This window comes from Bombina bombina, chromosome 3 (genome assembly GCF_027579735.1).
Source record: "Bombina bombina isolate aBomBom1 chromosome 3, aBomBom1.pri, whole genome shotgun sequence".
Lineage (NCBI taxonomy): Eukaryota > Metazoa > Chordata > Amphibia > Anura > Bombinatoridae > Bombina > Bombina bombina.
The window spans coordinates 738386034-738410029 of NC_069501.1; the positions used below are offsets into that span (position 1 = coordinate 738386034).

General features: G+C 39.2%; 1 protein-coding gene and 1 non-coding gene across 2 annotated transcripts in view; one reads left to right on the forward strand and one right to left on the reverse strand.

Annotated features, from left to right (window-relative positions):
• ABI3BP (ABI family member 3 binding protein) overlaps nt 1-23996 on the forward strand; it is a 533245-nt gene that overhangs the window by 123832 nt on the left and 385417 nt on the right. The window lies entirely within an intron of this gene.
• Nucleotides 22222-22323, reverse strand: LOC128655171 (U6 spliceosomal RNA). The gene has a single exon (XR_008401715.1). It is a non-coding gene; the product is annotated as a U6 spliceosomal RNA (small nuclear RNA).

Below are 23996 nucleotides of genomic sequence, written 5' to 3' on the forward strand. Positions count from 1 at the left end.
TGTTCCCGTACTGCTGAACGGCATTGGAGAAAATCACGGAGTTCAGCTGATTTTCTTCATTACAAATTCATCTTGAACTCCTACTATTCTGCCCTTAATCTCCACAAGCAACACTACTTCTCTACTCTTATCTCTAATCTTTCTTCAAACCCAAAACGTCTGTTCTCCACTTTCAATACTCTCCTCCGCCCTCCCCCACTTCCTAATACAACTTCTCTGTCAGCTCAAGACTTTGCTAGTCACTTCATTAACAAAATTGACTCCATCAGACATGAAATCAGCTCTCAACATAATTCCATTCTCTCCCCCCCTCAAATGCTCTCACTCAACCACAACCCTCATAACCTGAAACTTAGTTCATTCTCCCCTGTTACTGAGGAAGAAGTTTCGGCACTTATACTGCGCTCTCACCTCACTACCTGTCCCCTTGACCCTATCCCCTCACAGCTACTCCCCTCCCTCTCTGCTACCCTTACCCCTATACTAACACATATTTTCAACCTCTCCCTCAGCACTGGTACATTTCCCTCATCGATGAAACATGCACTGGTCACACCTATCCTCAAAAAAACTCCCCTTGATCCTACCTCCCCATCCAACTACCGCCCTATTTTCCTCCTCCCTCTTGCTTCAAAGCTTCTTGAAAAACTAGTATATGTACGCCTATCCCATTTCCTTATGTTAAACTCCCTTCTTGACCCGCTGCAATCTGGATTTCGTCCCTATCACTCCACAGAGACAGCTATTGTTAAGGTCACCAACGACCTACTTACAGCAAAATCAAAAGGTCACTTCTCTCTGCTTATCCTCCTTGCTCTATCCGCAGCCTTTGACACTGTCGACCACCCTCTTTTGCTCCAAACCCTGCAATTCTTCGGCATCTGTGACACAGCCCTTTTGTGGCTCTCTTCCTACCTATCAAAACGTACCTTTAATGTAGCCTTCTCTGGGGCCACCTCTGCCCCGTCACCACTTTCTGTCGGAGTACCGCAAGGCTCTGTCCTTGGTCCCCTTCTCTTCTCAATCTATACATCATCACTAGGCTCCCTAATTAGGTCCCACGGTTTCCAATATCATTTGTATGCCGATGACACCCAAATCTACTTCTCTGCACCAGACCTATCTCCTTCCTTGCTAACCCGTGTCACTAACTGTCTTTCTCACATCTCTTCCTGGATGTCCTCCCACTACCTCAAGCTAAATCTCTCCAAAACTGAGGTCCTCATTTTCCCCCCTTCTTCCAAAATCTCCACCCCCAATATCTCTATAACTGTCGACAACTCCATCATTACCCCTACCCCGCATGCCCGATGTCTCGGGGTCACATTTGACTCCGATCTTTCCTTCACTCCTCACATTCAGTCCTTGGCTAAAGCCTGCCTCTTCCACCTTAAAAACATCTCCAAAATTAGAAACTTCTTTACACAAGACACAACTAAGATTTTAATCCACTCTCTCATTCTTTCCCGCCTTGATTACTGCAACTCTGTCCTCTCTGGTCTCCCCACCTGCCGCCTAGCTCCCTTACAATCCATACTGAATGCCTCTGCCAGACTCATCTTCCTTACATGTCGCTCTTCATCTGCTGCTCCTCTCTGCCAATCCCTTCACTGGCTTCCTCTTGCCTCTAGGATCAAACACAAAATCCTCACTCTGACATACAAAGCCCTCAACTGCACTGCTCCCCCCTATATCTCAGACCTTGTCTCCAGATACTCTCCCTCCCGTCCCCTTCGCTCTGCTCATGACCTCCTACTCTCCTCCTCTCTGGTTACCTCATCGCACTCCCATGTACAGGACTTCTCCAGACTGGCTCCCATCTTGTGGAACTCTCTGCCTCGCCCCACAAGACTCTCCCCTAGTTTTGAAAGCTTCAAGCGCTCCCTAAAGACTCTGCTGTTCAAGGATGCATACAACCTATGCTAACCTTACTTTATACCAGTTCCACTCCTCCATTGCTATCCCCTGAACCCCCTTAGCATGTAAGCCTAAGAGCCCAGCTGTTTGTAGATCACCTTCTTAAGAGTGGATTACAACAGTGCAACTCTTGGCAGGGCCCTCTACCCACTTTATCCCGTAATTGTTTTATACTCCCCTTTGTTTATAGCGCTGCGGAATCTGTTGGCACTAATAATAATAACTCTCCCAAAATAATTTGATAAAATCCAAAGATACAGCAGCACTCACCAATTAACAAACTTCCATCTTTATTGGGACATCAAGGTAAAAAAATAGACGTTTCGGACCTCTAGTCCTTAGTCATGTCAATACACATAATGCAAATATCACACCTTTATATAGGGGTAGGTATACCAAACCATATACCAAACCACACCTCTAACATAATAAATTTAATACACAAACATATATCACAGAAAATAATTTAGGGTAGATCGTTCTTTCATCCCCGCACTGGTAAAAAGTATATTATCAGAGGTCTGTTCACTTGTACTACCATGTATGCCATTTATATGATCAAATGCCCATGTGGGCGGGGTTACATTGGAGAGATGACAAGAATGATCCGTGATAGGATGAGTGAGCACAGGTCTGATATTAGAACAAAAATGATTAAAAATCCAGTGGCTGAACATTTCATTCAGACAGGTAATCATTTTTGTCAATTAAGATTTCAGATCATTGATCATATAGCAGTTCCCAGAAGGGGAGGTTATAGAGGACTTTTTTTTAAAGGAAAAATAGGTATTTTGGATCAATACGTTAGAAACCTGCAGTCCTATTGGTATGTATAAAGAATATGACCTGTCGGTCTTCCTTTGATGTACTATGTGCTTTTTTTGCTTTTATAATATACTATGAAACGTAAATTGTACTCTAGATCTATATTAACTTAAATTGAATTTTTAATATTTTTGTAAATATGTATTTATGTTGTATCTTTCAGCCACTGGGTGGTGTAGTTTCCATTATAGTAGTGTATCACACAGTATGTAGTTGTGATCATGACTAGAATGGGTTAAATTTAGAGGTGTGCTTTGGTATACCTACCCCTATATAACGGTGTGATATTTGCCCTCCCAAACAGCTCTCTCCCCACACATACTCCTTACCACCATCTTAGGTACTGGCAGACAGTCTGCCAGTATGCAGTTTAGGACTTTTTATTTTTTTTTCTTCTGCAGTGTAGAGATCCCTCCTCAATCCTCCAACCTTCCTGATCTCTCCCGCATTGCTTTATAACCCTCCCCTTCCCGCTAGTAACAACCATCTTAGGTACCAGGGACTGTCTGCCAGTACCCAATTTATATATATTTTTAATATTTTTATTTTTTTCTGTAGTGTAGGGGTCACTACCCTCCCCACCTCCCTAGGATCATTATGTAGTGACCCATCCCTCCCTAGACTTGTGAAGCTAGAGGTGCTGGTGATGTCTATTAAAGGGACATAAAGACTGTAAGAAAAAAGACTGTAATATAAAATCCTTTATAGCACATTGTAAAAGTTAACAGCTTTGCAATAAACTTTTTATTAACTTTTAATTTTTACCCACTTTCCTTGTAATTTAATTATGAATATTATGGATATTTTCCAGTCCTGAAAACTGAATAAGCACATAGTAGGCATCACAAGCATAACCTTGCTGCACATCTGTCCTTAATTTACAGGTTGTTATCTTATTTATTTTTTTGCTAAAGCCAAACGTTGAAGAATTGTTAACATAATGACAGTGGCAAGCCATGCCTTCAGCAGATTAAAGTCTTTATTTGCACCTTGAAATTAGGAAAGAGCTGGGTGCAGTTAGACCATTGAAAAATATTGCAGCAAATAAGGTGTTAATCTTTTCTAATAAAGTACAATCTCTGATGATATGTTAATCTATTTGTAAAGAAAAATATTGCCATTACAATTTCTTTACTGTCCCTTTAAGCTGGAGTGGATGGAAATTGTGCCTTATTTTGTCACAGCAATGCATAAGCTCACTGAACTTTTAACAGATATTTTTCTGGACCTATCTGAAATATCAAGGACTTACATTTTGATATTAAAATTACAATTTGAATTGCAGTGTTGATATTTTGCTGAATCTGTTCTTTGGATACTTTGTAGATGTATTTAGTAACTAGGCTCAGTGTTACATATTTCATTGAAAGCATAATGTTGCAATATACAGGCTAAGTTTTCTTTTTGATCTATTTAACATGAAAGAGTAAACCAGCTGAATTTCACAGCTGTCTGTTAAAGAAAGTTGTCATATTTACTGAAGCAAATTAGTTCTTTGTTTTCAGTACCATTTTTTAGTTTTAGAATTCACAATGTCAACTCTTTTTGTTATTTTGTCATATTGTGATCTATGTGTTAGAGTTTATATTTGTATAAATATCTTCTGCAAACATGAATTTTATGAAAGAAAGGAATATAGGAACATTTAATGTGCTGCTATATTACTGCAGGATTATACTGGACTTCTAATATGAATGATCTGGTTGTGTGCTGTCTGAGTTCCTGTCTTGTTTGTATTGTATACCGTAACCACTGGTAACAAAGACAATTTCTGATCTTATCAGCATTGATTTTTGCTATGAACCTGGAAAAATGACAGCACTATTTATTTGTTGCTGAGTTGTATGAACTTGTACTTCCACACACACACCCGAGGCTATATTTACTTTGTTTGACATCAATTTTAAATAAATAATAGACGTAAGTAATCCTAGAGATTTTCAATTCTGAAAACGTTTCTTTGCTAGATATATTTGTTTAACAAATGATACTGGACATTGTTTTATTATTAAAGGGCCATTAAAAACAATAGACTTGCATAACCAGCATTTACATAAGAAAAATATAATGCAATAGCACTTAATGTGAACTTTAAATGAAAAGTAGATTATTTTAAAATTTGTTCAAAAAGAAAGTTATTAATCTGTTAAAACACAAAAATAATAAATCAAACAAAAAAACAATGTGTTAGTGCAAAAAGGATATGTCCAAAAAAGTAAATTGGACACTATTTGGCCAATTTATTAAAGTGCGGATGGACATGATACAATGTAGGGTATCATGTCTGCCACACATCGATAAATGCCAACAGCATATTTGCGGCTAATCAGTCGCTAGCAGGGGGTGTCAATTAGCCCAATCATATAGGATTGGGGTGGATTGAAGACCGCAGCCTCAGAGGCAGCAGATGAGTTATGGAGCAGCGGTCTTTAGACCACTGCTTCATAACTGCTGTTTCCGGTGAGCCTGAAGGCTCGCGCAAGACACAGGGGCATCAAGCTCCATTCGGAGCTTGATAATTTGGCCCCTAAATATTCCCACTAAATAGTCGAAAAAGCCTTTAAAAAGCCAAGCGACTATTCGGTGAAACGAACGTTGGATTTGAGCGTGTGATGTCACTTTGTGGGTGGAGACCAACCTTCTGAACTGCAAACCATAATCATAGACATTGTTAACAACATACAGTCTGTGTAACATACAGATGTTTTAGATGTGGTTGTTCTCTGTAAACCCCTGTGATTTTAACACATGTTTTAATACATTGTTTAAACATTCATCTGAGTTAACTGCTATCTGTTCCTGATGGATTCTCCCATTGCTTTTATATCTAGAGCTTGATGTGAAGTTCTGCAGTATGTGAGTATACAACTTACATGTGGATTAGCCCTGTAGTCTCACATGACTTCACTATTGGCAGCATGGATCTTTTTTATTTGAGGTTAACCATTGGAGTACTGCAGCATTCATTTCCACTGAGAAGTAATTTCTGGGATCACTTATGCACATTTGGAGTTGGGGTTTAGTCTCCAATTGACTTTTTAGACATATCCTTTTCACACTAACACATTGTTTTTTTATTTTAAATTTGTTGCCTCCCTGTATTATGTGACAGCCATCAGCAAATCACAGACTCATTATACACTGTGAACTCCTGCACATGCTCAGTAGTAACTGTTGCCTCAAAAAGTGTGCGTATAAAAAGACTGTGCACAATGTAATGGAAATAAATGGTAAAGTCTCTTAAAACTGAATGCTGTATCTGAATCATGAAATATTATTAATTTTTACTTTAATGTTCCTTTAATGATTTTTTTAAAAATAAATAAAATACAATTGTAGACACATACAGTTTCCAATTTTAAGTGCTTGTTGTGCTCACGGTACAGGTTCTCTATAAACATAGAAATGTTGGGTTTGATGGCAGATAAGAATCATAAGTCCAACAAATCTGACCACATTTCCTAGAAAGTATAAGCTAAATGAGTTGGTAGGACAGCCTTATACTTATAACACATATTTTTAAAGCCCCCCCCCCCCCCCCACACCTCTAATGAAAGTTTGTTCCATAAATCAACCATCCTTTCTGTAAGGAAGTGCTTCTGCAAATTATGAAATGTCTCCACAAATTAAATGTTTGTTGGTAAAATATCTATGGAGTAAAATATGTTGCTGATATTTTGTCACAATGCAAGAACTAAATGTCATGTTATCGAAGCAGCAATCTGTCACCTGATGTTCAATAGAAGATGGATGATGCAAGGGAACATTACCCTGAAACAAAGGAGTAAATCCACTATATAAGAAGGTCCTTACACTGGAGAAAATGGGGCTGATTTACCAAATGGCAGGCAGACAAGATTTGCTGTAGTGAATCATGTCCGCCGACATCGCTAAATGCCGACAGCATACACTGTCGGCATTTAACATTGCACTGGTGAACTGCTTGTGCAATGCCGCCCCCTGCAGATTTGCAGCCAATCGGCCGCTAGCAGGGGTCTCAATCAACCCAATCGTATCTGACCAGGCTAATTGCTGTTCGCCGCCTCAGAGGAAGTGGACGAGTTAAGGAGCAGCAGTCTTAAAACCGCTGCTTCTTAACTGCTGTTTCCGGCGAGCCTGAAGGCTTGCACAGAAACAGTTAAGGAGCAACGGAAACAGGGGCATCAGGGGCCATTCGGCCCCAATGTGTTGTCAGAAATGCCCAAAAGAGAGACATAAAACTTGTGTACAATTCTACAATGAGAGATGCAAGGACAAAATTCAGTCACATTTTACAAACAAGAGAAAAACATTTACCTGATTACTATCCTTAAACTTATATAAAAAGTAGTATTTCAGTGCCATAATTTAGCTCAGCGGTTCCCAACCTTTTTTCTCTCCTGTACCCCTTGATTAGGCTTTTCATTTATGAATACCCCCTCTCTTGATTACCCCCACCCATCCCTCAAAATATAGGAAGCACCTTTTTTATAGGGGAGGTAAGCTATACCTGAATGGCATACAATTGTACGTGTATCAACAGGATTAAAGCTCAGATCTCATGCTCAGGAGGAGCCCTGCTGTGTGGCTGGTGCCCCTGGCAGGTGCCTGGTTGCCCCTAAACACGGCCATGGGGGGAGTCAAAGTGTAATGATCATAAAAATAAATATTTAAATTTGTGAGATCAGATCGATATTAACCACCCAGCCACTATGAACGTTTTTAGTTGGAAGTGAAGCAATCTGAATCAAGCAAGCACGAGCAGCAGTACTTTACTTACCGGCACTGACTATAATTTATTTGGGGATCCAGACCCACCTTGCCTGTGTGACTCACAAACCTCCACGGCTCTACCACACGTGTCCACGCAGTGCCGCTTCTAACTGTGCACTCGTAGTCAAAATTTTGTGCACGGCACAGGGGTGGGTGAAGCAGGAGGCTAAGCTGTCTGGTGACACATGGTGATCATTAGTACTGTATGTAGACCGGAGTCATCCACACCCGGTCCACATATTTCAGGTGCAGGGGCTCCCCTCTGCCTATATGCCAGGCCAGGACTTCACTTGTCACTTTCCGGCTGAGAGCTCCTTCCTTCCATAGTTCCACGATGGTTATTAGTTGATGACTCATTGAGAGTGCCCCCACGACCCTTCCCCCGCATCTTCCACCATTACCAACAATATTTTGGCGTACCCCCAACTGGTCTGCCAAGTACCCCCAGGGGTACGCCTACCACAGGTTGGGAACCACTGATTTAGCTGTACAGTTACCTGTCACCTTAAAGGTGTGTCCCACTCATTTCAAAATATGTGAGGTAAAAAAATGACTTATTCACCTTATTCACCCTTTCAGGTATGTCCAAGTGGGTGGCTGCTTGGTAAAGCTGGTTACATATTGCAAAGTAAAAATAATTTATGTTTACATATTACTCCCTTTTGGAAGACTGTTTCATATATTTATTACTTTTTCCCCTGTTAAAGGGAAAGTAAAGTCAAAATTAAACGTTCATGATTCGGATAGAGCAGGCAATTTTAAGCAATTTTCTAATTTACTCATATTATCAAATTTTCTTTGTTCTCTTGTTATCTTTATTTGAAAAAGCTGGAATATAAGCTTAAGAACCAGACAATTTTTGGTTCAGCATCTGGGTAGCGCTTGCTAATTGGTGTCTAAATATAGCCATCAATCAGCAAGTGCTACCCAGGTGCTGGACCAAAAATGGGCCGGCTCCTAAGCTTACAGTCAAATAAAGATACCAAGAGAACGAAAACAAATTGATAATAGGAGTAAAATGAAAGTTGCTTAAAATTGCATGCTTTGTCTGAATCATGAAAGTTTAATTTTGACTAGACTATCCCTTTAATTATTAAACAACTTTCCAGTTTACTTCTGTTATCAAATTTGCTTCTTTGTTTTGGTGGCTCAGGAGCAGCAATACACTACTATGAGCTATCTGCTGATTGGTGACTATACCTATATGTCTCTTGGCTTTGTCTCAACTGATGTGGTTAGCTAACTCCCAGTAGTGCACTGTTGCTCCTTCAGCAAATGATACCAAGAGAATAAAGCAAATTTGATAATAGAAGTAAATTGGATTAGTATGTTCTAAGTCTTTCTGAATCATTAAGGGAACAACATGGGTTTTTGTTTTTCAATATACAAACTCCCCCACCACTTGAGTCTACAGACAACAAGACTAGCCCCAGCCATAATGTTAGTATTGTTTTGCAATTGTTCGCTATTTGAGACAATATGTAGCAGGGCTAGCCTTGAAAAGTCAGCAAGGTTCATTTCTAGCTCTTAGAATCAGAAAATCCACAATTGTCAGAGCTAAAGTACATAAAAGGGACAAAATAAGTAATTCAAGTTTTTTCAAAGTAGTTTTACTACACATTTTATATTAAAATATGCCTCTTTCCTTTTTCTTTTTAAATGTAATGGATACAAATTATACAATCCACAAAGGCTGCAAAATAGGGCGTAGAAAAGAAGAGTGAAATATAAGCTTGTAACCTGGTACAGCTCCTAACTGCTTTTTAAATAAAATGTCATTGAACCAAGGAACAACCTTCTTACATCATTCATCTTGTATTTTAAGTCCATAGTTAGCCAGCACATACAGGTGCAACATGAATCTATGAGACGGCTTTGTAAGGCTTTTGGCAGTGTTAGCTTCAGTCTTAATGTTTCCTGAGTCACATGATTCTACATGAGAACAAATCTCATTCATACAGAATAATCAGATTCACTGATATGAATTTCCCTCATTGGTCAACCAGAGGGTATTCACCACCATGATTTCACATTACGTAACCATGAATCCATGTAGTGAGTTTGTTCTGTGATTAAACAGACATCCTAGTGAAAATACTGTATTTTATTATTAGAGCAGGTTATTATTTAATGCATTATCTTCTTCTTCTATGAGCCTTTTTTTAAATTAGGTATAAGATGAATTCTTGAGCGAATAATGTAATCAGTGGGTCTTGGGACACCCATACAGATTTATTAAGGGGAAAAAGCTAATCCTGTTCACATTAAAACTGTTGGAAAATATTAATAAGTGTCTTGGAAAGTAAATTAATGGAATAGTTTACTTGTTTTCTTTGTTTAAGGGCATACCTAGGTAGGCCAGGAGCATGCATGTGTCTTGAGTATAATATGGCAGCAGTATTTGCGATACACATTATTGCAGATGGTATTTTATTTTAGTGAGCTCCTCAGTAAGTGAAGATGGGTGAGGAATTCCCCATCTAGATGCTATGGGGCATATTTATCAAGCTACGTATGGAGCTTGATGCCCCGTGTTTCTGGCGAGCCTGCAGGCTCGCCAGAAACAGCAGTTATGAAGCAGCGGTCACAAAGACCGCTGCTCCATAACCTGTCTGCCTGCTCTGAGCAGGCGGACAGACATCGCCGGAAATCAACCCGATCGAGTACGATCGGGTTGATTGACACCCCCCTCCTGGCGGCCCATTGGCTCCGAGTCTGCAGGGGGCGGCGTTGCACCAGCAGCTCTTGTGAGCTACTGGTGCAATGCTGAATATGGCAAGCTTATTGCTGGCCGTATTCAGTGAGGTCTGGCGGACCTGATTCGCAATGTCGGATCAGGTCCGCCAGACTTTCATAACTAGGGGCCAATGGCTTATTATTGTATAGTCTATTCTATGGTGATGAGTTTAAAGTGGCAGTAAAGTAAAAATGAAGCTTTATGATTCTGATAGCATATACAATTTAAATAGCTTTGCAGTTTACTTCTATTATCTACATTTCTTTGTTTTCTTGTTATTCTTTGTTGAAAAGCATACCTAGCTAAGCTCAGGAGCAGCAATGTACTCCTGGGAGATAGCTGCTGATTGGTAGTTGCACATATATGTCTTTTTGTCAATGGCTTATCAGATGTGTTCAGGTAGCACCCAATAGGGCATTGCTGCCTTTTCAACAAAGGATAGAGTGAGAATAAAGCAAGTTTGACAATAGAAGTAAACTGGACATTGTTAAAAAAAACTGCATGCTCTGTCTGAGTCATAAAAGAAACTTTTTGAGTTGCATGAGCCCTTGAGCTACTGGCTCGCTGGAATGGCTGCAATGAATTTACTGTAGTGCATTGCATTGCAACCTTCTCTTGGAACCAATGGGTTAAATGACTTTTACTTGAAGCCTATATAATTTTTCCTGTAATAATTCTATTCGCTGCATTTTATATGTGATGCAAACATGCAAAACAAGAGACTATTTGACTCCGAAAAAGTAGCAACTTTTAAATGATGTAAATTATATAAAGTAAAATATGTGCTATATTCCATCGTGTCCTATGATTTATATATGCACTGTATTAATATTGTAATGTATTAATGTTAATTTGATGAAATCTGTAAATCCTTAGTATTGTGCAGGTTTTACCAGATTTAAAGAAAAAGCTATGCTATACTTTGTACTCGATACTGTTACCTCCGATCCCCAATTTGGAGCGAATTGGGGGTCGGAGGCAACAGTATAGAGTACATAGTACTATCATAGCATCTCCAAGGTCTGTGAATTGATTTTTTATACTTTTTAAAATAAAAGCTATGTTTTACTACTGAGAACCTGGTCACAGGAATTATTTTCTTGCATATGTCAGAGCACTTGCTCATACAGCGCTATTAATGCCTCAAAACACTGAATGGCCTTATTTGTAAACTCTGCCTCCTAGACAAAAGGTTTACATTTTTAAAGAGAACACCGGGTGCAGAGAGCGGCATCAGGTTTATTCTTTGGCTCTCTTTCAGTATCTGTGCTTGTAAAGGGTTAAGCACCGGCAGGTTTAACAAAGCAGCTGATGAAGGGAGTAACCACAAACTGGCTAATTTAATCAGTATTGATCATTTGTTTCGCTATTAATAATAACAGATTATAACGTGCATTTAGATTGTTAGCTTTTTGGAGCAGGGCCCTGCTCAACTTGTATTAAAGGGACAGTCTAGGCCAAAATAAACTTTCATGATTCAGATAGAGCATGTCATTTTAAACTATTTTCCAATTTACTTTTATTACCAATTTTTCTTTGTTCTCTTGGTTTTCTTAGTTGAAAACTTAACCTAGGAGGTTCACATGCTAATTTCTTAGACCTTGAAGGCCACCTCTTTTCAGATTGCATTTTAACAGTTTTCAACACTAGAGGGTGTTAGTTCACGTATTTCATATAGATAACACTGTGCTTGTGCATGTGAAGTTATCTGGGAGCAGGCACTGATTGGCTAGACTGCAAGTCTGTCAAAAGAACTGAAATAAAGGGGCAGTTTGCAGAGGCTTAGATAAAAGATAATCACAGAGGTTAAAAGTATATTATTATAACTGTGTTGGTTATGAAAAACTGGGGAATGGGTAAAAAGGGGATTATCTATCTTTTAAAACAATACAAATTCTGGTGTAGACTGTCCCTTTAAGATGTTTTGTTTAGTGTGTTCTATATATTTAGTGCTGTGTAATCTGTTAGCAATCTATAAATTAATAATAAACTGTGTTGTTTTTTTGCTTGAATCAGTGTCATTATGTGCTAAGGGTCATGTACCCAGTGCTATGAAATTGAGCTGTACTTTGCAAATAAATGCTAATAGTTATTAACACTGTCATATCATTTTGTATTTATTTGCAATAAGCAATTGTAAAACATCCAAACACTCAATTGCAATCATGCAAGAATTCTGGAAATTGTGTTTTATTTGGGGGAGGTTATGTATGTTTTATTGTTGTAATAAACAAAACAAAAAAACAAAAACAATAAGCAGTGGGTTATACTTTATAGAAACCATTGCAATATGTAATATTCATCACTTTGAAGGATTTTTCCTTGTATTACATTTTTACTTTCATTTATGCAGAGTCCATTACTTCTTGTCACAGCCCTACAAAGGGACTGGGGCCTCTTCAGAAAGTCAGATAAGCATATAAGATAGCTGCAATTTGTTATTGCCAATGTTCAAGTGAGGGTAAACTTTCCACATTTTATAATCAGCTCCTTTAAGCATACGGTTTAAACTGTTCTCCAATCAGTGCTCTATCCATATGGCACTTTTGTTGTAGCTAGAACACTGATTGGAGAACAGTTCAAACCATTAGCTCACGAAAAACATTACTTTTGGTGGGAGATTGCGGTATTATAATTGCACCACTAGATTAAAAGTAAGTTAGGGTGCATCTTTATTAGAAGTGATCAAGTCCATCTAAAATATCTCATTATAAAAAATGTACAGTTTACCATTACTTTCAGTATAGGAATTATGCTGCAAAAATCATGTGACCATGCAACCTTACGTTCTGTAAAGGCAGCTCTCTTAACTAGCTCTGGGTAGTGGCTACATTTAGCAAGAAAACAAGTTTTCTCCAACATAGGTGTGTCCGGTCCACGGCGTCATCCTTACTTGTGGGATATTCTCTTCCCCAACAGGAAATGGCAAAGAGCCCAGCAAAGCTGGTCACATGATCCCTCCTAGGCTCCGCCTTCCCCAGTCATTCTCTTTGCCGTTGTACAGGCAACATCTCCACGGAGATGGCTTAGAGTTTTTTGGTGTTTAAATGTAGTTTTTATTCTTCAATCAAGAGTTTGTTATTTTAAAATAGTGCTGGTATGTACTATTTACTCTGAAACAGAAAAGAGATGAAGATTTCTGTTTGTAAGAGGAAAATGATTTTAGCAACCGTTACTAAAATCGATGGCTGTTTCCACACAGGACTGTTGAGAGGAATTAACTTCAGTTGGGGGAAACAGTGAGCAGACTTTTGCTGCTTGAGGTATGACACATTTCTAACAAGACTTGGTAATGCTGGAAGCTGTCATTTTCCCTATGGGATCCGGTAAGCCATTTTTATTAAATAAGAATAAAGGGCTTCACAAGGGCTTTAAAGACTGGTAGACATTTTTCTGGGCTAAAACGATTGATTTATAAGCATTTTTAATACTTCATAGCTTTGAGGAGTTATTTTATTCTTGGGAATTATGTAAAATAACCGGCAGGCACTGTATTGGACACCTTTTTCACTGGGGGCCTTCTCTAATCATAGGCAGAGCCTCATTTTCGCGCCTCTATTGCGCAGTTGTTTTTGGGAAGCAAGGCATGCAGATGCATGTGTGAGGAGCTCAGATACATAGAAAAAGCTTACTGAAGGCGTCATTTGGTATCGTATTCCCCTTTGGGCTTGGTTGGGTCTCAGCAAAGCAGATACCAGGGACTGTATAGGGGTTAAATATAAAAACGGCTCCGGTTCCGTTATTTTAAGAGTTAAAGCTTTCAAATTTGGTGTGCAATACTTTTAAGGCTTTAAGACACTGTGGTGAAATTTTGGTGAATTTTGAACAATTCCTTCATACTTTTTCACATTTTCAGTAATAAAGTGTGTTCAGTTTAAAATTTAAAGTGACAGTAACGGTTTTATTTTAAAACGTTTTTTGTACTTTGTTATCAAGTTTATGCCTGTTTAACATGTCTGAACTATCAGATAGACTATGTTCTGTATGTGAGGTAGCCAAGGTTCCTTCTCATTTAAATAGATGTGATTTATGTGACACAAAATTTAGAAAAAATGATGCCCAAGATGATTCCTCAAGTGAGGGGAGTAAGCATGGTACTGCATCATCCCCTCCTTCGTCTACGCCAGTCTTGCCCACACAGGAGGCCCCTAGTACATCTAGTGCGCCAATACTCCTTACTATGCAACAATTAACGGCTGTAATGGATAATTCTATCAAAAACATTTTAGCCAAAATGCCCACTTATCAGCGAAAGCGCGACTGCTCTGTTTTAGAAAATACTGAAGAGCATGAGGACGCTGATGATAATGGTTCTGAAATGCCCCTACACCAGTCTGAGGGGGCCAGGGAGGTTTTGTCTGAGGGAGAAATTTCAGATTCAGGGAAAATTTCTCAACAAGCTGAACCTGATGTTATTACATTCAAATTTAAATTGGAACATCTCCGCGCTCTGCTTAAGGAGGTGTTATCTACTCTGGATGATTGTGAGAATTTGGTCATTCCAGAGAAATTATGTAAGATGGACAAGTTCCTAGAGGTCCCGGGGCCCCCCGAAGCTTTTCCTATACCCAAGCGGGTGGCGGACATTGTAAACAAAGAATGGGAAAGGCCCGGCATACCTTTTGTCCCTCCCCCTATATTTAAGAAATTGTTTCCTATGCTCGACCCCAGAAAGGACTTATGGCAGACAGTCCCCAAGGTCGAGGTCTAAACAAACGCACTACTATCCCTATAGAAGATAGTTGTGCTTTCAAAGATCCTATGGATAAAAAATTAGAGGGTTTGCTTAAAAAGATGTTTGTTCAGCAAGGTTACCTTCTACAACCAATTTCATGCATTGTTCCTGTCACTACAGCAGCGTGTTTCTGGTTCGATGAACTAGAAAAGTCGCTCAATAAAGATTCTTCTTATGAGGAGATTATGGACAGAATTCATGCTCTCAAATTGGCTAACTCTTTTACTTTAGACGCCACTTTGCAATTGGCTAGATTAGCGGCGAAAAATTCAGGGTTTGCTATTGTGGCGCGCAGAGCGCTTTGGCTAAAATCTTGGTCAGCGGATGCGTCTTCCAAGAACAAATTGCTTAACATACCTTTCAAGGGGAAAACGCTGTTTGGCCCTGACTTGAAAGAGATTATTTCTGATATCACTGGGGGTAAGGGCCACGCCCTTCCTCAGGATAGGTCTTTCAAGGCTAAAAATAAACCAAATTTTCGTCCCTTTCGCAGAAACGGACCAGCCCCAAGTGCTACATCCTCTAAGCAAGAGGGTAATACTTCTCAAACCAAGCCAGCCTGGAGGCCAATGCAAGGCTGGAACAAAGGTAAGCAGGCCAAGAAACCTGCCACGGCTACCAAGACAGCATGAGATGTTGGCCCCCGATCCGGGACCGGATCTGGTGGGGGGCAGACTTTCTCTCTTCGCTCAGGCTTGGGCAAGAGATGTTCTGGATCCTTGGGCGCTAGAAATAGTCTCCCAAGGTTATCTTCTGGAATTCAAGGAGCTTCCCCCAAGGGGGAGGTTCCACAGGTCTCAATTGTCTTCAGACCACATAAAAAGACAGGCATTCTTACATTGTGTAGAAGACCTGTTAAAAATGGGAGTGATTCATCCTGTTCCATTAGGAGAACAAGGGATGGGATTCTACTCCAATCTGTTCATAGTTCCCAAAAAAGAGGGAACATTCAGACCAATCTTAGATCTCAAGATCCTAAACAAGTTTCTCAAGGTTCCATCGTTCAAAATGGAAACCATTCGGACAATTCTTCCTTCCATCCAGGAAGGTCAATTCATGACCACGGTGGATTTAAAGGATGCGTATCTACATATTCCTATCCACAAGGAACATCATCGGTTCCTAAGGTTCGCCTTTCTGGACAAGCATTACCAGTTTGTGGCACTTCCATTCGGATTAGCCACTGCTCCAAGAATTTTCACAAAGGTACTAGGGTCCCTTCTAGCGGTGCTACGACCAAGGGGCATTGCAGTAGTACCTTACTTGGACGACATACTGATTCAAGCGTCGTCCCTACCACAAGCAAAGGCTCATACGGACATTGTCCTGGCCTTTCTCAGATCTCACGGGTGGAAAGTGAACGTAGAAAAAAGTTCTCTATCTCCGTCAACAAGAGTTCCCTTCTTGGGAACAATAATAGACTCCTTAGAAATGAGGATTTTTCTGACAGAGGCCAGAAAATCAAAACTTCTAAGCTCTTGTCAAGTACTTCATTCTGTTCTTCTTCCTTCCATAGCACAGTGCATGGAAGTAATAGGTTTGATGGTCGCGGCAATGGACATAGTTCCTTTTGCGCGAATTCATCTGAGACCATTACAACTGTGCATGCTCAGTCAGTGGAATGGGGATTATACAGACTTGTCTCCGACGATACAAGTAGATCAGAGGACCAGAGATTCACTCCGTTGGTGGCTGACCCTGGACAACCTGTCACAGGGGATGAGCTTCCGCAGACCAGAGTGGGTCATTGTCACGACCGACGCCAGTCTGGTAGGCTGGGGCGCGGTCTGGGAACCCCTGAAAGCTCAGGGTCTTTGGTCTCGGGAAGAATCTCTTCTCCCGATAAACATTCTGGAACTGAGAGCGATATTCAATGCTCTCAAGGCTTGGCCTCAGCTAGCAAAGGCCAAATTCATACGGTTTCAATCAGACAACATGACGACTGTTGCGTATATCAACCATCAGGGGGGAACAAGGAGTTCCCTGGCGATGGAAGAAGTGACCAAAATCATTCAATGGGCGGAGACTCACTCCTGCCACTTGTCTGCAATCCACATCCCAGGCGTGGAAAATTGGGAAGCGGATTTTCTGAGTCGTCAGACATTTCATCCGGGGGAGTGGGAACTCCATCCGGAAATCTTTGCCCAAATAACTCAATTGTGGGGCATTCCAGACATGGATCTGATGGCCTCTCGTCAGAACTTCAAGGTTCCTTGCTACGGGTCCAGATCCAGGGATCCCAAGGCGACTCTAGTAGATGCACTAGTAGCACCTTGGACCTTCAACCTAGCTTATGTATTCCCACCGTTTCCTCTCATCCCCAGGCTGGTAGCCAGGATCAATCAGGAGAGGGCATCGGTGATCTTGATAGCTCCTGCGTGGCCACGCAGGACTTGGTATGCAGACCTGGTGAATATGTCATCGGCTCCACCATGGAAGCTACCTTTGAGACAGGACCTTCTTGTTCAAGGTCCGTTCGAACATCCGAATCTGGTTTCACTCCAACTGACTGCTTGGAGATTGAACGCTTGATTTTATCAAAGCGAGGGTTCTCAGATTCTGTCATTGATACTCTAGTTCAGGCCAGAAAGCCTGTAACTAGAAAAATCTACCATAAAATATGGAAAAAATATATCTGTTGGTGTGAATCTAAAGGATTACCATGGAACAAGATAAAAATTCCTAAGATTCTATCCTTTCTTCAAGAAGGTTTGGAGAAAGGATTATCTGCAAGTTCTTTGAAGGGACAGATTTCTGCTTTATCTGTTTTACTTCACAAAAAGCTGGCGGCTGTGCCAGATGTTCAGGCTTTTGTTCAGGCTCTGGTTAGAATCAAGCCTGTTTACAAACCTTTGACTCCTCCTTGGAGTCTCAATTTAGTTCTTTCAGTTCTTCAGGGGGTTCCGTTTGAACCCCTACATTCCGTTGATATCAAGTTATTATCTTGGAAAGTTTTGTTTTTGGTTGCAATTTCTTCTGCTAGAAGAGTTTCAGAGTTATCTGCTCTGCAGTGTTCTCCTCCTTATCTGGTGTTCCATGCAGATAAGGTGGTTTTGCGTACTAAACCTGGTTTTCTTCCGAAAGTTGTTTCTAACAAAAACATTAACCAGGAGATAGTCGTGCCTTCTTTGTGTCCGAATCCAGTTTCAAAGAAGGAACGTTTGTTGCACAATTTGGATGTAGTTCGTGCTCTAAAACTCTATTTAGATGCTACAAAGGATTTCAGACAAACATCTTCCTTGTTTGTTGTTTATTCTGGTAAAAGGAGAGGTCAAAAAGCAACTTCTACCTCTCTATCTTTTTGGCTTAAAAGCATCATCAGATTGGCTTATGAGACTGCCGGACGGCAGCCTCCTGAAAGAATCACAGCTCATTCCACTAGGGCCGTGGCTTCCACATGGGCCTTTAAGAACGAGGCTTCTGTTGATCAGATATGTAACGCAGCGACTTGGTCTTCACTGCACACTTTTACCAAATTTTACAAATTTGATACTTTTGCTTCTTCTGAGGCTATTTTTGGGAGAAAGGTTTTGCAAACCGTGGTGCCTTCCATCTAGGTGACCTGATTTGCTCCCTCCCATCATCCGTGTCCTAAAGCTTTGGTATTGGTTGCCACAAGTAAGGATGACGCCGTGGACCGGACACACCTATGTTGGAGAAAACAGAATTTATGTTTACCTGATAAATTACTTTCTCCAACGGTGTGTCCGGTCCACGGCCCGCCCTGGTTTTTTAATCAGGTCTGATGATTTATTTTCTTTAACTACAGTCACCACGGTATCATATGATTTCTCCTATGCAAATATTCCTCCTTTACGTCGGTTGAATGACTGGGGAAGGCGGAGCCTAGGAGGGATCATGTGACCAGCTTTGCTGGGCTCTTTGCCATTTCCTGTTGGGGAAGAGAATATCCCACAAGTAAGGATGACGCCGTGGACCGGACACACCGTTGGAGAAAGTAATTTATCAGGTAAACATAAATTCTGTTATTTTGCTGTTTTTTATATGGACTTTGATTTAACATAATTATTTTTACTAAACGAGCATTGCTTAATATGCTTTTAAGGCTGATTTAGGTAAACAATTGATTGTGAATAAAACCTTATGGATTGATTAGGGTTCTCAATACAAGGTTGCTGATAGATTTTCAGAACTAGAAGTTTCATCACAACTAACCCTCTAAAAACCCCTGCAAACAGCTATTCAGACACATTGTGCCTCAAATACATAATCCCATGTTTTGTTAAGGATCAGTATTTGGTGAACAACATTTGCACTAAATGTGTGTCACATGTGCTGGTTCTTTATTAGCCTCAGATTTACCTTTCCTACAGTTTGTAACATCAAGCTTTTTCTGTTCTATTCCTCTCAAACATATCAAACAAAAGCGGCATGATTTAATGTAGGCTCTTAGCGTTTGGCAAAAATCTAAATTCCGGATTAGGCTGGAACCTTTCACGCCAGGAAATGCTCCTCCAAGTGGCCACCGTATGAGTAAGTTTAGCCATAAATCATTTGTTCTTGTCTATCCCTGCAGGCCAGGGAACACCTGCACAGATGCACACATTATAATGCCAGCCAGTGATAAACCTTTCATTCCCTTTAACAGGCGTTTTACAAATTTAATACAGTAATTAAATGCACTCTACAGTGATGTAACATTAATTTTACATTTTATCCCTGTGCTATTTGTGAACAAAAGTGTTGGGCGATGATGTCTGACATAAGGTAACTTTATAATCAATTAAACCTGCATTAAGCGTTAAAAAGAAAACGGTCTAATGTGGTAGAGCATTTCATTATTTTGCTCTTGGTTGCCTTTAACTATGCTTTTAACCCCTGCAAATGGGATAAATGCATATTTAAATTCAGCTCCAGAGCTGCAATTGATGGCAACATTTATATGTTTTATACGTTTTTGTTTAATGAATGTAAATGTTCCAAAGCTACAGGTGAAAAAGTTCACCATTAGCTTTATACTTCTCTTTAGCGCACTGGACAGCCGCGCTTACCCACTCCTCTTCTTCACAGAGCCGCAGCCTTGCTATAAGGAGGCTTTAGTGTAGTGCCTGGAACCTGCCGCGCTAAGCCTACTATTAGAGCGGCCGGGGCTCTGTAAAGAAGAGGAGCGGGTTAGCGCAACTGTCCAGTACTCTAAAGGTAAATATTTAACCATTTCAGGAAACAAATGAATATTGTTGAATTTCATCAGTATTTATTTGTTTTCTTAAAATTTTAGGGTGCATTCACCGAAAACTTCATTTTGACGACTATATCGATGAACAAATATTCCTGTTTCATTAACAAGTTAGCATTCGTTACAAAACTAAGCACATACTTAATTATTTTGTTTTTTTTAGTGTCCCCAGCTTAAGCTAAAATTAAAATGTTATCAAAATATTCTATTCAATAGTTATAAATAGAGATATGATATAAAATATTGCAAAATACTACTACTAATAATAATAACAATAATTCAACTAATACAAAATGTACAGTTAATGTAGCCCCTTCTGACTTTCCATTAAATTGAAGCAAGTCAGGACAGCTTGAAAGTCAATCAAAAATGTAAACTTGGCACATCCAGATACATTAATTTACTGCAAACTGATCATGTCTGTTTGCCAAATGACCCAATGGGTAGGGTGTGCAAAATATAAACGTTTCATCTCTTTGTGTCTCATTATAGATTATTTATGCTTGAATTATAAATGCTTTGGATCCATGACTTGCTATGCTACCCTTGGCCTATTCTCTCTATTTCTTTTAAACTTTCCTTCAACCCATCTATGCTTTTTTAATCTCTCAAATTATTTGCCCCCAAGTTGATACACCCTAGAGGGCAGGTTGGCTGGTACAGAAGCAAAATATGTTGCCTTTACCCATGTTTTCTTATTCAAAAAACAGCTTTTAAGATCTCTCTCTCTCTTTCTCTTTCTCTCTCTCTCTCTCTCTCTCTCTCTCTCTAGCTCCTCTCCCTCTCTCTTCTCTCTATTTTTCCTCTCTCTTTCTCTCTCTCTTTCTCTCTCTCTCTCTCTCTCTCTCTCTCTCTCTATATATATATATATATATATATATATATATCCTTTTTCTTTCTCTCTCTCTCTCTCTCTCTCTCTCTCTTTATCTCTCTCTCTATATTATACATATATATATATCCTTTTTCTTTCTTTCTCTCTCTCTCTCTCTCTCTCTCTTTCCTCTCTCTCTCTCTCTATCTATCTATCTATCTATCTATCTCCTCTCTCCTCTCTCTCTATCTCCTCTCTCCTCTCTCTCGCCGTGCACCTGCATTCTAACACCATGTCTGCTCAGAGAGTGGCATGTACAACACAAATTCTGTCTTCATAAGCAATACACACCACCGTCAGCTCTCTGAGAAGGATGGTGTTTGAATACTGGTGCACAAGCACTCACAGGATATATGTTTAAGCTGCAGAAAAACAGTAATAACTTACTAGAAGCATTTTTGCTAATAATAGTATATTGCACAAATGCTTCTATTTCACATTGAAATGCACCATGCAATTTAATTTGCTATTTTGTATGTTAATACTATACATTGCAGGTTCTGCACACGTATTTTCTGAAAATTCTCAGATCATGGCAGACATATCATAAATTGATCGTCATTATAAATTCATACCAGATGACATTTAAAATTGGAACAGACCAACATATAAGTATCTTACATATATCTGTTGATTGTGCAGCCAGACGTTTTTTGAAAACTTACATCATTGGTACATAAAAAAGGGACCTTATCCAATCTGGATAAAAGAACTGAAAAGAATGTAATTTAAATTTATAAAGAATTATGGTGAATCAGCATTCTTATTTATCTTGAGATAGAACATTGAATTTATATAATTTATATTGGATTTTAAAGAGAATTATAGCTGTATAAACAAGATAGTTGTTCACAATCTTATAAACAATTAGGTAATTGTTTTAATAATTGCAATTATGGGAGGAGCAATTCTTAATACTCTAGAGTTCAGGATAATACATTTAAAATGATTTCCCATTCTATAATACTGCACCTTTAAGAAATTTAAGGGATATGAAAGCCCAATTTTTTCTTTTGTGATTCAGACAGAGCATACAATTTATAAAAAGCTTTGAATTTACTTCTATTATCAAATTTGCTTCGTTCTCATGGTATTAGAAAGTTGTTTACAATTGTATGCTCTATCTGAATCACAAAATACTAATTTTATGTGTTTAATAAAACCAAGTGACTAATGAATTTTATTCCTTTATGGAACGCTTCTCTAATTTGCATGTCATGCTTGCTCAGGGGCCATGGTAATCCTCTCTATTGTTCCAATCTTAGTATATATGTTGTACAGTATATATAAGAAAAGAAATGCATTTTTAAAGATTGATTGCCAGTAAATGCTGGCTTTCTATTGTACTCTAATGTGTCTGTCAATATGTTGAAAGACACTATTAAATCACTGGGAATATGTTGATAGATCAGTGTTTGTTTTATTATTTATACAGTCAATTTAGACATGTGCACCTTACACATCAGTCAGTAGTCAGTTCATAGGCATATTGGTATAATGAATCAAACTTGATCAGATTTTACATTTTTATCAACCTTGTGTACACTGTGCTAATTAAGTACAATTAGAATAGTTTGTATTTTTATTTTAGAAGTTATCACAATTTCTTGGAAAAAATTAAGATCTTGTAACATCATTTCACTAAGCAGGAATTTTGTGACTCTAAAATGGGAGAGTTTATAGTAGACTTAGGGGCCGATTTATCATTGTGCGGGCAGACATGATCTGCTGTAGCATTTATCACTGCACAAGCATTTCTTGTAAAATGCTTGTGCAATACCGCCCCCTGCACATTCGCGGCCAATCAGCCACTAGCAGGGAGTGTCAATCATCCCGATCGTATCTCATCAGCATAATTGCTATCAGCCACCTCAGAGGTGGTGGACAAGTTAAGGAGCAGCGGTATTAAGACCACTGCTTCTTAACGTCAGTTTCAGGGGAACCTGAAACTACAGGGGTAGATTTCAGCGTCCGCTGCTTGATAAATCTACCCCATAATGTTGAGAATGAGTGTGATGTGTAAGGGAGATTTGGAAAATTAGTTATGTGTGCCGTTAAGGGGGAGGCTTTGGAGCTCCTATAGGTGTGAAAAAATATATATATATATATTTATAAATTTCTGTAGCAGTATACATAAATGTTTTGAAGAAATCCCAGTGAGTGCATTCAAGTCATGATATATATATACAGGGATCAAAATGTTAAGTCTTAAACTAGCCAGGACACAATGTTACCCACACCACACCCACTACTTCACCCCCTCTTTGCAAAAGTTAAGCCATTGTGAAACATTCTGTAATATTGTGTTTATTTTATACCAGAACAAATTAAATAATGCTACATACACTAGTAAATAAACAAAAATAAGTTCATAGTGGTTAGAGACATTAAAGGGGCAGTCTAGTCAAAATTAAACTTTCATGATTCAGATAGGGCATGTAATTTTAAACAACTTTCCAATTTACTTCTATTATCTAATTTGCTCAGTTCTTTAGATATCCTTTGTTGAAGAAATAGCAATGCACATGTGCGAGCCAATCACACAAGGCCTCTATGTGCAGCAACCAATCAGCAGCTACTGAGCATATCTAGATATGCTTTTCAGCAAGTGATATCAAGAGAATGAAGCAAATGAGATAATGGAAGTCAATTAGAAAGATGTTTAAAATGACATGCTCTTTCTAAATCACAAAAGAAAAAATTTGGGTTTCATGTCCCTTTAACTAAAGGAAGTTTTTGAACATAGAGTGTGCAGAGAGTGCTGACAGTCATGGAAGGTCATAGCAGACCTGGAGATTTTTTAATTTTTTTTTTTTTTTTTAATTATTATCTCTCCCTTCTCGCTCTTAAAGGGACAGTCTACACCAGAATTATTTATTGTTTTAAAAGATAGATAATTAGGGTGACCATATTGCAGACATCCCAACTCTCCCTGAAGTTCAGTGAGTCTCCCTGATTG